Genomic DNA, 14712 nt, shown 5'->3' with positions numbered 1-14712 from the left:
TTTTGTCAATGGTCTCCTTTGCTGTGCAAAAGCTTTTAAATTTAATTAGGTTCCATTTGTTTATTTTTGCTTTTATTTCTTTTACCTTGGAGCCTGATCTAAAAAAAAACTGCTATGATTTATGTTAAAGACTGTTTTGCCTAAGCTCTCTTCCAAGAGTTTTATGATGAAATGTCTTACATTTAGGTCTTTAAACAACTTTCAGTTTATTTTTATATATGGTGTGAGGGAATGCTATTTCATTGTTTTACATGTAACTGTCCAGCTTTCCCAATATCACTTGTTGAAGACGCTGTCTTTTCTCCATTGTATACTCTTACCTCCTTTGTGTCATGGATTAACTGACCATAGGTGTGTGCGTTTATTTCTGGAATGTCTATTCTATCCCATTGATCAACATGCCTACCTTTGTGCCTGCTTTTGCATCGATATCAATTGTTTTGATTATTGTAGCTTTGTAGTATAGTCTGAAGTCTGCAAGGGTATTTAGGTTTTTCAAGTTTGGCAGTTCTGGGTCTTTTGTAGTTCCAGATAAATTTCAGGATTATTTCTTTTAGTTCTGTGAAAAATGCCATCGGAAATTTGATAGCAACTGCATTAAAACTGTAGATTGCTTTGGATAGTAAGGCCATTTTAACAGTATTAATTATTCTAATCCAAGAGCACTGGATATCTTTCCATTTCTTTGAATCATCTTCAATTTCCTTTATCAGTGTTTTATAGTTTTCAGTATATAGGTCTTTCACCTTCTTGGTTAAGTTTATTCCTAAGTTTTTTGTTTTGTTTTTTGGCTGTGCTGGGTCTTCATTGTTATCTGTGGGCTTTCTTTCTCTAGTTGTGAGTTGCATGTGGAATCTTCCTGGACGAGGGATTGAACCCATGTCCCCTACACTGGACCACCAGGGAAACCCCTGTGTTTTTTTTTTTAATGCAATTTTAAATGGGATTGTTTTTTTACATTCTCTTTCTGATATTTCATTATTAGTATATAGAAATGCAGATGATTTCTTTATATTAATCTTGTATCCTGCTACCATGCTGAAATCATTTATTAATTCTAATAGTTTTTGTGTAGAGACTGTAAGGTTCTCTATATTGAGTGTCATGTCATCTGCAAATAGTGACAGCTTTACCTCTTCTCCCTTAATTTGGATACATTTTCTCTCTTCTTCTGGTCTAACTACTGAGGCTAGGAGTTCCAATACCATGTTAAATAGAAGCAGTGAGAGTGGGCATCCTTGTTTTGCTTCTGAATTTAGTTGGAAGGCTTTCAGCTTTCTACCACTGAGCATGATAAATTGCTTGTGGGTTTTTCAAAAATGGCCTTTATTATTTTGAGATATATTCTCTCTATACCCACTTTGAGTTTACTTCTTAATATTCTTCATTACCAAATCTACAGACAGAAGAATGAGCTTTCCAACAGCCACAGAAAAACCTAACAGTCTTCACTAAAATAGTAAAACGTTTTTAGAAAACAGCATCTCAAACAGATGGACTTTTAAAGATGCTTTAAATAACTTTATTGTAATTTGTGCCTGTTACTTTTGAGTGTATAAGAATGTGATCAGGGCAGTAACTGATTCTGTTTACACAGTAACATACAACAGAAGGATCGTCTCAGAGGGGTTTTGTTGTTATTTTCAATTTTCCCTTAAAACTTGTTTCAAGGGGAAAGAATGTTTATGCTTTAAAATTCTCAAATATGCCACCAACAGAATCTATTTTGAAAATTATATCATAAACACAAGCAATAATACGGCCACTCTTTGGAGTATTATGCTGTCATTAAATGTTCATGACACAGTTGTTAAATATTTGGCAAAATGCCAAGCAAAAGAAGCAAAATATAGTTATATACTTTTATGTTGTACATAAAGATCAATGATTCTTTCATCAGAGGAAAGATGAACTCCATAAAAAATGTCTGGAAGGGAGTGGTTATCTGTCAGTAGTCTTTTCTTCTTCCTTTCATTTTTCTGTGTATCTCAGTTTTTCAATGATAATATTTATTACCTTTATAATAGAAGCTTTTTAAAAGAATAATAATTCTGACTGTGTTAGAAAAAATAAGAATCACAGCATCAGACATGTGAACAGAAAACTAAGGTTATCTCTGTTCTCTGAAAAATTTAGTAATCATAAAAATGTTGTTATAAAAAATCTGTACCTTCATTGCAATTTTGCTCTGAATCTTAAACTGCTCTAAAAAGTCTTAATTAAAAAAAAAAAAAAAAAACTCCAGAGGATAAACATTTTCTGAAACCAAAAGTGACACAAGAAAGGAAGCTTCTATAAAAGAAAGAGGGCTTTCCCTTCAATGTTTAAGTCTGTAGGAGAAAAATATTGTAAATTTTAGTTAGTGTCACTCAATAAAATACCATATACACTCATAAAGAAAATCAGACTTTTTCTCCATTTCTTAATTATCTGCCAAGAAGAAGTGACAGCTTTTAGTTCAAATTATCTCTGACCTCTGTGAATCAAACCCCCCCAAAAAATGTGTTAATATGGTTATACCCGAAAGATTAATTTGAAAAAAAGTAACTCTGGCTATCATGTTTACAATTCTTATTGTGCTATAATTTTACTTGTAAAAATACTTAAGTGTAGAAGAAAGAAAACCCTGGTTAGTAAGTACAGCTCAATCTTGCCACCTCAGTGTAATATTTGTCTATGCACAAACTTAACTTTCAAGGAACAAAGATCATGGTGTTTGGTCCCATCACTCCACGGCAAACAGATGCGGAAACAACGGAAACAGTGACAGACTTTATTTTCTTGGGCTCCAAAATCACTGCAGCCATGAAATTAAATTAAAAGACACTTGTTCCTTGCAAGAAAAGCTATGACAAACCTAGACAGCATATTAAAAAACAGAGACATTACTTTGCTGACAAAGGTCCATTTAGTCAAAACTACAGTTTTTCCAGTTGTCATATATGGATGTGAGAGCAGGAAAATACAAAAGGCTTGAGTGCCAAAGAATTGATGCCTTCAAACTGTGGTGCTGGAGAAGACTCTTCAGAGTCCCTTGGATTGCAAGGAGATCAAACAGTCAATCCGAAAAGAAATCAACCCTGAATAATCATTGGAAAGACTGATGCTGAAGCTCCAATACTTTGACCACCTGATGTAAAGAGCTGACCTATTGGAAAAGACACTGATGTTGGGAAAGATTGAAGGCAGGAGGAGAAGGGGACAATAAGAGTATGAGATGGCTGGATGACATCACCAACTCAATGGACCTAAGTTTGAGCCAGGGAAGCCTGGCATGCTGCAGTTCATGGGGTCACAAAAAGTTGGACATGACTGAACAACTGAACAACAGCAAGACTAAGTGAAGCAGAGGAGTGAATTCCACCTCAAGGGGAAAAAAGGCAGCAATTGAGATCAAGAGGACAAGGTAGCATCATAAAGGAGAAGGCAATGGCATCCCACTCCAGTACTCTTGCCTGGAAAATCCCATGGATGGAGGAACCTGGTAGGCTGCAGTCCATGGGGTCCCTAAGAGTCGGACACAACTGAGCGACTTCACTTTCACTTTTCTCTTTCATGCATTGGAGAAGGAAATGGCAACCCACTCCAGTGTTCTTGCCTGGAGAATCCCAGGGACAGGGGAGCCTGGTGGGCTGCTGTCTATGGGTTTGCACAGAGTCGGACACGACTGAAGCGACGCAGCAGCAGCAGCAGCAGCAGTTTATAAAAAGTCATACACCTTTTAAATTCTAATAAACTAGTGTGCTAAACTCGTCTATAAATTTTAATATTTATACATAAAAAAGTCCCTATAAACCTATTTTAATCTTCAAAGTATACAAATTACATTTTCTCATTAATTATCACAGATATTCAAACTCACAATGATGTTTTTATGAGATTAACACACTACCAAACATATACTTTACCATAAATACTGTTGAATTCCTCATAAAAAACTGAAGTAAACAATAATATCAAGTTTCAAGTACCAGTGACAGGCCCAAACTGATTTGTTTATATGTATTTCAGATAGTTTCCTTTCAACCAAATGAAATGCTACTTTTTCAGTCTCAACAGCAAATATAACCATTATCCCCACCTACAGAAAACACTGCCTAGAAACAGCAGTAATATATCACTACAGTTTGGCATCAGACAGGTATAGAAACACTGCAGTATATTTTGGAAATCATCTCAGGACAACTAAAAAAATAAAAATTAAAAATTCCTTCCATACAAAGGATGTTCCCAGATGGGAAATACACACACTCAATTTATATATTTAGAAGAAGTACATATAAGTGCATTCAACAACTTTTGAGTGCTTATGTGTTAGGCTTTGGGTGCTAAGGATTCTGTCATGAAGAAATTACTTCTGTTATAGATAGGAAAGGAAGGCAAGTAATATTGATATATAAACATGTTATATGTTGGAAGTACTAGGAAAAAATAAAGCAGAGAAATGAAGAAAGAGTGTGATGAGAAAATGTTGAGGAAAGACTACAAATTTATATAGTGAAATCACAGAAAATATTTGAGCAGTCTTGAGAGAAGTAAGAAATAAGCAAACCCGCATGTAATTCAGAAGAGCATTCTAACTATGCCTGCAAGCTCAGTCATGTCCAACTCTCTGTGACCCCAGTGATCAAACCCACATCTCCTGTGTCTTCTGCACTGCAGGCAGATTCCTTACCTCTGAGCTACCAGAGAAGCCCAACTCTAACTATACAAAGCTACGAATGCAAAGATCCTGTGAGGTGAGTGCATGTCACCCATCATGGAACAGTAAGGACAGTATCTTAAGAATAGAGCGGGCAAGGGGGAAAGTAGCAATAATTGGGTGTGAGTCAGAGAGCTAAATGTTCAGCAGTGGTAAGACAGAACTGGTTGGAACCATCTTAAGAGCAGACTATTATACTTTCTAGAACTTTGAATCCCACAGCAGGAATAATAATAGCACAAAAATAGGCATATGCTATAAATCAGAAGCTTTTCCTTTTCCAGAGATCATTTTATCAGCACATTGCTGCTTGGAGGCCACTTAACATACTTTGTCTTTTACTCTAAGTGAGATCTGAAGCTGTCAGAATGCTTGTCTTCTTGCCTGACATCATCACTTCCATTGCCTGAGTTCTCATCATAAAAAAAAAAGCAAAAGCAAGGAGGCTACTTTGGAGGCTGCTGTTATATTCTAGGCGAGATACTTTGGTGGTCTAAAACAAAGTGCCAGTGGTGAGACAATGAGAAAAAGTTAAGTGTCTATCAACAAATGAATGGATAAAGAAAATATGGCATATACATACAATGGAATATTGGTGGTGTTTCTGACTCTAATGTGACCCCATGGACTGTAGCCCACCAGGCCCCTATGTCCATGCAATTTCCCAGGCAAGAATACTGCAATGGGTTGCCATTTTCTTCTCCAAGAGATCTTCCCAACCCAGGGATCAAACCCACATCTCCTGCATTGCAGGCAGATTTTTTAAAGATGAGCCACAAGGGAAGCCCACAATGGAGTACTATTCAGTCACAAAAATTTTAACAAATCAAACGTTCCCATTTTTAACAACATGAATAGACCTAGAGGCTATTATTGGAGAAGGCAATGGCACCCCACTCTAGTACTCTTGCCTGGAAAATCCCATGGACAGAGAAGCCTGGTACTGCAGTCCATGGGGTCGCTCAGAGTCAGAAACGACTGAGTGACTTCACTTTCACTTTTCACTTTCATGCATTGGAGAAGGAAATGGCAACCCATTCCAGTGTTCTTGCCTGGAGAATCCCAGGGACAGGGGAGCCTGGTGGGCTGCCGTCTATGAGGTCTTGCATAGAGTTGGACACGACTGAAGTGACTTAGCAGCAGCAGAGGCTATTATGCTTAGTGAAATGAGTCAGTTCAGTTCAGTCACTCAGTTATGTCTGACTCTTTGCCACCCCAAGGACTGCAGCATGCCAGACTTCCTTGTTCATCACCAACTCCCGGAGCTTGCTCGAACTCATGTCCATCGAGTTGGCGATGCCATCCAACCATCTCATCCTCTATTGTCCCCTTCTCCTCCTGCCTTCAATCTTTCCCAGCATCAGGGTCTTTTCAAATGAGTCAGTTCTTTGCATCAGGTGGCCAAAGTATTGGAGTTTCAGTTCAGCATCAATCCTTCTTATGAATATTCAGGACCAGTTTTCTGAAGGATTGACTGGTTGGATCTCCCTGCAGTCCAAGGGACTCTCAAGAGTCTTCCCCAACACCATAGTTCAAAAGCAGAAATGAGTCAGATAAAAAAAAGTGAAATGAGTCAGATATAAACAAATACTGTCAGTTTTCACTTTTATATGGAATCCAAAAAATAAAACAAATGAACAATTATAGCAAAACAGAAATGAACTAACAAATACAGAGAACAAACTTGTGATTACCCATGAAGAGTGCCTTGGGGGGAGGGGCAGAAAAGGGGAAGGGATTAAGATGTACAAATTACTAAGAATAAAATAAATAAGATATAAGGATATATAATTTACAGGACAGGGAACATAGTCCATATTTTACAATAACTTGAAATGGACTTTAATATATAAAAATACTGAATCACTATGTTGTATACCTGAAAGTAATATCATAAGTCAACCATACTTCAATTAAAAACTGAGAAGTCAAACTCTTGATATAAAGAGCTATTCTGATGTGAATCAGTACATGATAACAGTTATTAAGCTTCCTGCTTACAAATCAATGATATGTAGTTCTAAGCTAAATATATCATTCCTGGTTCTGAATTAAGAAGCACAAAGAATTAAGAGTCTTATATGCACATTATGTATCCTCAGCTAGTAACAGTTCTATTATCATTTCAAATGATCAACACATATATTTATTGTTATATACATATAAGGCACTGCAGGGGATATAAAAAATCCTATAATCTAAGCCCTCAACCTCAAGGAGGTTAAAATTCTAAAAACTAAACTAAATCATCCATATACTAAAACTACAGACTCAAGGCAATAAAAGTATAAAATATATGGTCAGGCAAGTAAGTCATCTATAAACTGCCAGGAGGAAGGGAGAGGAAAAAAAAAATATCACTGAACAGATAGAACTTGAGCTAGGCCTTAAAGGATAAATACAATGAGACTGTGAGAGAGGGATGAAAGGAACAAGCAAGGGCCTTCCAGGCTGTGGATCTGCAAAGTGAAAGAGCTAGGATAAAGGTTAGCGTGTGCCTGGTAGTTAGGGATGGGTCTATTCAAGGCATGCAGGAGACAGAAAGTTACAACTATAACTTGTACTAGCTTGGGCACATTATTTAGAACCCTCCAGCCTCTATTTCCTCAACAGTGGTAATAACAGTATGTACTTTACAGGAATAAATTACATAAAACCATGCATGTACGGTGCTTCACACAACCTGAAAGTTAATAAGCAATCAGTTCAGTTCAGTCGCTCAGTCGTGTCCAACTCTTTGCGACCCATGAATCGCAGCACACCAGGCCTCCCTGTCCATCACCAACTCCCGGAGTTCACTCAGATTCACGTCCATCGAGTCGGTGATGCCATCCAGCCATCTCATCCTCTGTTGTCCCCTTCTCCTCCTGCCCCCAATCCCTCCCAGCATCAGAGTCTTTTCCAATAAGTCAACTCTTCGTATGAGGTGGCCAAAGTATTGGAGTTTCAGCTTTAGCATCATTGCTTCCAAAGAAATCCCAGGGCTGATCTCCTTCAGAATGGACTGGTTGGATCTCTTTGCAGTCCAAGGGACTCTCAAGAGTCTTCTCCAACACCACAGTTCAAAAGCATTAATTCTTCGGTGCTCAGTTTTCTTCACAGTCCAACTCTCTATCAAAACATTATCATTAACAGTGGAAAGATAGACTGGAATTCAATTTTAGAAGGTCCTGAATATCAGACAGTGGCCAAAGGACTGGAAAAGGTCAGTTTTCATGCCAATCTCAAAGAAAGGCAATGCTAAAGAATGCTCAAACTACCGCACAATTGCACTCATCTCACATGCTAGTAAAGTAATGCTCAAAAATTCTCCCAAGCCAGGCTTCAATAGTACGCAAACCATGACCTTCCAGATGTCCAAGCTGCTTTTAGAAAAGCCAGAGAAACCAGAGATCAAATTGCCAACATCCTTTGGATTATTGAAAAAGCAAGAGAGTTCCAGAAAAACATCTACTTCTGCTTTATTGACTACGCCAAAGCCTTTGACTGTGTGGATCACAACAAACTGTGGAAAATTCTGAGAAATGGGAATACCAGACCACCTGACCTGCCTCCTGAGAAATCTGTATGCAGGTCAGGAAGCAACAGTTAGAACTGGACATGGAACAACAGTCTAGTTCCAAATAAGGAAAGGAGTACGTCAAGGCTGTATATTGTCACCCTGCTTATTTAACTTACATGCAGAGTACATCATGCGAAATGCTGGGCTGGATGAAGAACAAGCTGGAATCAAGACTGCTGGGAGAAACATCAATAACATCAGATATGCAGATGACACCACCCTTATGGCAGAAAGTGAAGAACTAAAGAACCTCTTGATGAAAGTGAAAGAAGAGAGTGAAAGTTGGCTTAAAGTTCAACATTCAGAAAACTAAGATCATGGCATCTGGCCCCTTCACTTCATGGCAAATAGATGGGGAAACAGTGAAAACAGTGACAGACTTTATTTGGGGGGGCTCCAAAATCACTGCAGATGGTGACTGCACCCATGAAATTAAAACTGCACCCATGAAATTAAAAGATGCTTACTCCTTGGAAGAAAAGTTATGACCAACCTAGATGGCATATTAAAAAGCAGAGACATTACTTTGCCAACAAAGGTCCGTTTAGTCAAAGCTATGGTTTTTCCAGGAGTCATGCATGGATGTGAGAATTGGACTATAAACAAAGCTGAGTGCCAAAGAATTGATGCTTTTGAACTGTGGTGTTGAGAGAAGACTCTTGAGAGTCCCTTGGACTGCAAGGAAATCCAACCAGTCAATCCTAAAAGAAATCAGTCCCAAATATTCATTGGAAGGACTAATGTTGAAGCTGAAACTCCAACATTTCGGCCACTTGATGAGAAGAGCTGACTCATTAGAAAAGACCGTGATGCTGGGAAAGATTGAAGGTGGGAGGAGAAGGGGACGACAGAGGATGAGATGGTTGGATGGCATCACCAACTCAATGGACGTGAATTTGAGTAAACTCTGGGAGCTGGTGATGGACAGGAGGCCTGGCGTGCTGCAGTCCATGGGGTCACAAAGAGTCAGACATGACTGAGCCGAACTGAACTGAATATCAGACTAAGGTATTTATATTAAATCCTAAAGGTAGAGGCATGTAAAAGCTTTTTGAGAGGACATGCTTTGGTGAGATTTTTAAAAGATAAATTTGGCAAGAAGATAAAGAATGGACTGATTGCAGAGGAAACACTGAAAAGTTGAGATGCTATTTAGACAAATGTCCAGACACATGGTAAGAGTTCTACTATAAGTAAGGATGGTGATAAAGGGAACATAAAGTATAAGATAAGTGAGATGAGAAAGTGAGATGAGAAAGATAGGCTCCAACTAGGATTTAGTTACGAGATAAAAGGATGGGATATAGGTATACCTCATAGATTATTACGGGTTTGGTTCTAGACCACCACAATAAAGCAAATACTGCAATAAAGTGAGTCACATGAATTTCCTGGTTCCCTAGTGCATCTGAAAGTTCTGCCTGTTTATTGTAGTGTTAAGTGTGCAATAGCATTGTGTCTGAAAAAAAAGTACACACCTGTGGAAATGCTTTATTGCTAAAAACGCTAACCATCTTCTTAGCCTTCAGCCAGTCACAGTAGTAACATCAAAGACCACTGATCGCACATCACCATAACAAATAATGAAAAAGTTTGAAATATCGCAAGAACTGCCAAAATGTGACACAGAGACCTGAAGCGAGCAAATGCTGTCAGAAAAACAGTGTTGATACACTTGCTCAACACAGGGTTGTCAGGAACCTTCAATTTGTAAAAAATTCAATGCCTGTGAAACACAATAGAGAATCAAAGGTATCAATAAAAAAAAAGTGAAGTCACAAAAAGGGGTGCCATTTGGGGAAAAAACTCTACATTCTGGTTACATTTGAAAGCTCACTCACTGATTTAACGACAATCAGAGGGAAGGAGAAAATCCAGCATGTATAAATACACCAGCATATCCAAGTGGCAACTACTTCGCTTGTAAGTCTTTTCCATAGTAAAGAATGGATGAAGTATTTTCTGAGGCATTCCCCAAACCCGGTTACAATAAAGAGCAGTCATTAACACCTACTTTAGTCATCTCACTCAGCTCCAGTAACACAACGGCACTTTGATAATTCTATAATTCAGACACCACATATTCTAAGATATGAGGTTAATTTGTTCAGTTTTCTCCACATAACCTTCAAATGTTGACAATGAATTTTCTGTGTTTTTCAGAGCTGCTAATACTTTTGTACACTTTTTTCTTTGAAGAATAACATAAATAGAGAGAAATATATGTTTGGTGAATTTTCACAAAATGAACACATCCATGTAACCAGTACTCAAAAGAAGAAACAGAACATCACTGGCACCTCAGGAAACTCCTTCATGCCCCAATCCCAACACTTTCCCCACCCCCAACAAGGATAATCAGTCTCCTGGCACACAGACAGTTCTATCTGTTTTTGAGATATATGTAAGTGAATACTGTTCAGTGCCTGGCTTCTTTTGCCAGACACTATTATATTTGTAAAATTCACATATTATTATAAATAGCTATTCTCTGTTCACCGTGATCAATGTTTAACATTCACTGTGTGATCATGCCAGAAAACTATCTGCCATTTTATTGCTGATAGGCATTAGGAAAATTCCAGCTTGAACTATTACAAGTAGTCCTGCTATGAACGTTTTTGCTCATGTCTTCTGGTGACTACATGCACACAATTCTGTTGTATATAAATCTAGGAGTGGAACTGATGAGTCACAGAGCATACATGTGTTTAACTTTAGTAAATAACCTACACTTTTAAGGAAGAAATAGTTTAAGGTCTTTTTGAGGAAATTTGAATGATTAATGATTCATCAGAAGGTGCTGACTTAAAAAAATACTTTTAGGAGGGTAAACATATTGAAGTAGGATGGCTGATCTGCACTGCTTCCAAAGAAAGCAATTTATTTTAGAGTATTTTCACCAGAAATTTTGCATATGACAATAACAGAAGTAACCAAGTCTGTCTTGTCCTTTCTGGAATTGATGATACTAAAAATTTAGGAACAAACTGAAGAGCCGTTGCTATTAAAAGTAAGTACTTTCTTGACAAGTTACAGAATATAAATGTTACAAGTCAGAAGTCTGCAATAGTTAAGCCTGTACTCATTTAATCATACTCCTGGAAACTGAAAGATTTCAAAACTAGTTTAATATTCAGGTGGTCATATAAATGCCTTCTACATCAGTGAACATGCTAATAAAATTCATTTAATCCGAGAACAGGAAAAGAATATTATGCAAAGACTATGGGAATCTGAATAAAGCACAGATTAGTTAATAATAATGTATCAATATTGGTTCATTACTATATATTTATATATATATATATTCATTGATTATAACAAATGTACCATACTAATGTAAGATGTTAATAATAGAGAAAATGGGGAAGGGGTATCTATGAGAATTCTATATACAATCTTAGTCATTTTCCTGTAAATCCAAAACTGTTTTAAAATAAAATTTATCTTTAAAACTTCATTTAAAACTCGTAACATAATCTGCAGATTGTAATACACATTCTAAACTCTTCTTAGGACACAATCCAAATGCACTTTGAGCTGTTAGATACTCATACACACATACATACACATACAATCCTGCTATCTGTGAGTTAGACACACAAATACATGAAGGAAGCTTTCTATCTGTGCCAGTTTTGGTTTTGCTCCTAGCTATAAATTATCCAGGCTTAGACTTCTTTTCATTCCAACTAACCTAACCTTTTTTGAGTATACACTATAAGCACTTAGTGATTCATTAAGAAGCAATTCCCCAGTTACCTTCAAATGATAAAAGCATCCAAACTCCAAGTAAGGTCAATTCTCCAATAAATCATATCTTTGTGGTTTAAATCATTGAATTTTTGCTTTTACTTCACAGAAAACAAAGGACAAAAGATTGTGCCTTACAGCTAGTAGGGAAAACAAGTAGCTCTAATGTGGTTTAAGACCTAGCAGAAGGAACCCTGAGCAAGGAGGCAGGAGACCTAGCTTCTAGCTTCAATTTTATCACTTTTCAGCTAACCTAATGAATTCAACTGTGGTCACACCATGTCTATCTGTAAGTATAACTTGAAGTTTGGTTCTTTTGTAGGAGAAATCAGCAAACTTTTTCTTAAAAGAGTCAATTATTTTAGGCTTTGTGGGTCATGTGGGTTCTGTCACAACTCAACTGTTATTAATACAAAAGCAGTCATAGACAACATGTAAATGACAAATGTGCCTGTGTTCCAATAAAACTTTATTTATAAAAAACAAGCAATGGTCTTGGTTATAGTTTGCCGTTCCTATTCTATATATCAGGGGCAAGAAAATCAACTGACAAGTTCAATTTTGTAAATCTACTCCACTGAAATAAACTGTGTTTTGTTTGCAGGGAGAAAATGCTTATGAATCAGGATCTTCACATACCTGAGAATGTTCAAGTTTCCCCTGCGTGAACAGGTCACATCACCAATACCTAAGACAGAGCAGGAAAACACTCTCCCTTACATGGTTGTTATGACATAACAGGGGGTGTGTTAATTTATATAGGCAAAATTTACAAGGTGACCTGCAAAAGTAAAATACCAAATTTTAGCAACTTTAGCAATAAATACAGAAACCCAAATCTCATTAACACCAATAATCACTTCTTCCTTATAGTAAGCTAAATTAATTCAGAAAACTGCCAAGGTTACTGGCTTTGCTGGGAGAGCTCTTTTGTTTCCATGTAACTCAGCTGGTTTAGAACAACAGACCCTTAGTCATCCATAACCTATTAAATTCCCAGGAGGCCAGAGTAACAAACTGTTTGAACTAATTTAGAAGTTTGATTCATTCTGGGATGGGACAGGGGTTTTTCATCAGTATAAATGGTCTAATCAAGCCAAGATCGTATCTATCATCCTTATAGGGTATATCCTAGTAAAAACGTTCCTTTCTGTGTTAGTCACCTTGCTAAATTCAGCTTCATGTTAGCTACCAGATATTCAACAGCAGGCTGGAGCAAAGAGCCGGCCCACAAGGATCAAGCAAGTGCCTTTTTAAAAACTAATCTTAAGGAGTTCCTCTCCATGGCTTTGCAAAGTAAGCAAAAACCATGCCAAATAGTAAAAAAGGCACTTACTTGACTCCCACAGACCAGCTCCACACTCTAGCAGCTGTCACTGGCATGGTACATGGAGACTGAGGTGGAAACGATTATCTTGCCAACCACTGTAGGAATGGTAGCGAAAGACCTAAAAGAATAGAAAAATGTAAAGTCAATGTCAAAGGCAGAGGCCCTCCTGAGCCTGCTGACATGGGTACCTCAGCTTTTAATGCCGAAAAAGTAAAGGAAGTCTGAAAAGTTCAAGTCATTCTTAGCTGCTGGTTATTACAAGCAACCCTTTAGGACAAGAGAGCACTTTTAAAAGAAAATGAGTTATAACCTAGAATAAATTCGGACTGGTTACGAGAAACTCTGAAATACACTTTTTTTCCCAGAGAAAGTATTGAATCATACAGAAATAAAATTGAATCATAGAGAAATAATAATAAAATAAAAACAGAATCATAAGAGAAATAAAAATAGCGAGAATCTGAAGCAACAACTCTTAAATTAATACTTTTAGAAATAGTATTAAGGGGAAATTTTTTTCACATACCCCTACCATTCTAGCATTTGAAAAACAGAGAACCCTGATAAACTATACAGAAATAAGAAATATTTGTAAAAACTTAGGAGTTTCCCAGAAATAGAGGTGTCAGCCTATCGAAGTTCACTCAGGAACTTTCGCCAGTTTCAGAAACAAGTTTATAAAACTTAAGAAATTTTGGCAGTTAAAAAAAAAAATTCAACTCATCTGCATATCCATACAACTCTCTGGTTTAGAAAGTATGTTTTAAAATGCTTTACTCTTGGCCATTTAATTAGAGATCATCGAAAAACAAGAAGAGTAATTTTTATTTTTATTTATTTTTAATATAACCTTATCTTATTTTTTGGCTGTGCTGTGTGGCATCCTAGTTCCCTGATCAGGGGTCGAACCCATGCCCCCTGCGATGGAAATGCATAGTCTTAACCACTGGGCCACCAGGGAAGTTCCAAGAACAAATTTTAAAAGCCTGTTTACATACCTATCTCCTCTCTCCATCCTACACTATTTATGGGTGAAATAATTTGTGGGGAAAAAAAAGTGTGATGTGCAAGAAAAACAGCAACAGTGAAAAAACAACAATCATTCTGAATTCACAATCCCCTCTTCTCCTCCCATCTAATCATTCCTACCAAAACAAAACTAGCAAAAAATAAAAAAACCTCTTTTACTTGCAGGTCCATTCAGCACGCTTTTCCTCAGAACCACAATCCAAAGAAACAGGCAGTTGAGTTTACTCATTCTTGAGGCATCAGAATCCACCCAATAAAAACAAGCAAATAATTTAAGCTTTCAATCTAAATAAAGTATAGCCAAAAAAGTATTCTTGCACTAGCCCTTAATTC

General features: G+C 37.2%; 1 protein-coding gene and 1 long non-coding RNA gene across 3 annotated transcripts in view; both read right to left on the bottom strand.

Moving 5' to 3' along the window:
* LOC123333441 overlaps nt 1-13350 on the bottom strand; it is a 96157-nt gene extending 82807 nt beyond the window's left edge. The window contains exons 1-2 of the long non-coding RNA XR_006550847.2: nt 13184-13350; nt 12660-12708 (exon numbers count right to left, since the gene is read on the bottom strand). This is a non-coding gene — a long non-coding RNA (uncharacterized LOC123333441). The remainder of the gene's footprint in view (nt 1-12659; nt 12709-13183) is intronic.
* MCU (mitochondrial calcium uniporter) overlaps nt 1-14712 on the bottom strand; it is a 197580-nt gene that overhangs the window by 168610 nt on the left and 14258 nt on the right. The window lies entirely within an intron of this gene.

Source organism: Bubalus bubalis, chromosome 4 (genome assembly GCF_019923935.1).
Source record: "Bubalus bubalis isolate 160015118507 breed Murrah chromosome 4, NDDB_SH_1, whole genome shotgun sequence".
In the NCBI taxonomy this organism is placed as follows: Eukaryota; Metazoa; Chordata; class Mammalia; order Artiodactyla; family Bovidae; genus Bubalus; species Bubalus bubalis.
The sequence above is the reverse complement of the archived record's forward strand: the minus strand, read 5'-3'. Positions and strand labels throughout refer to the sequence as shown.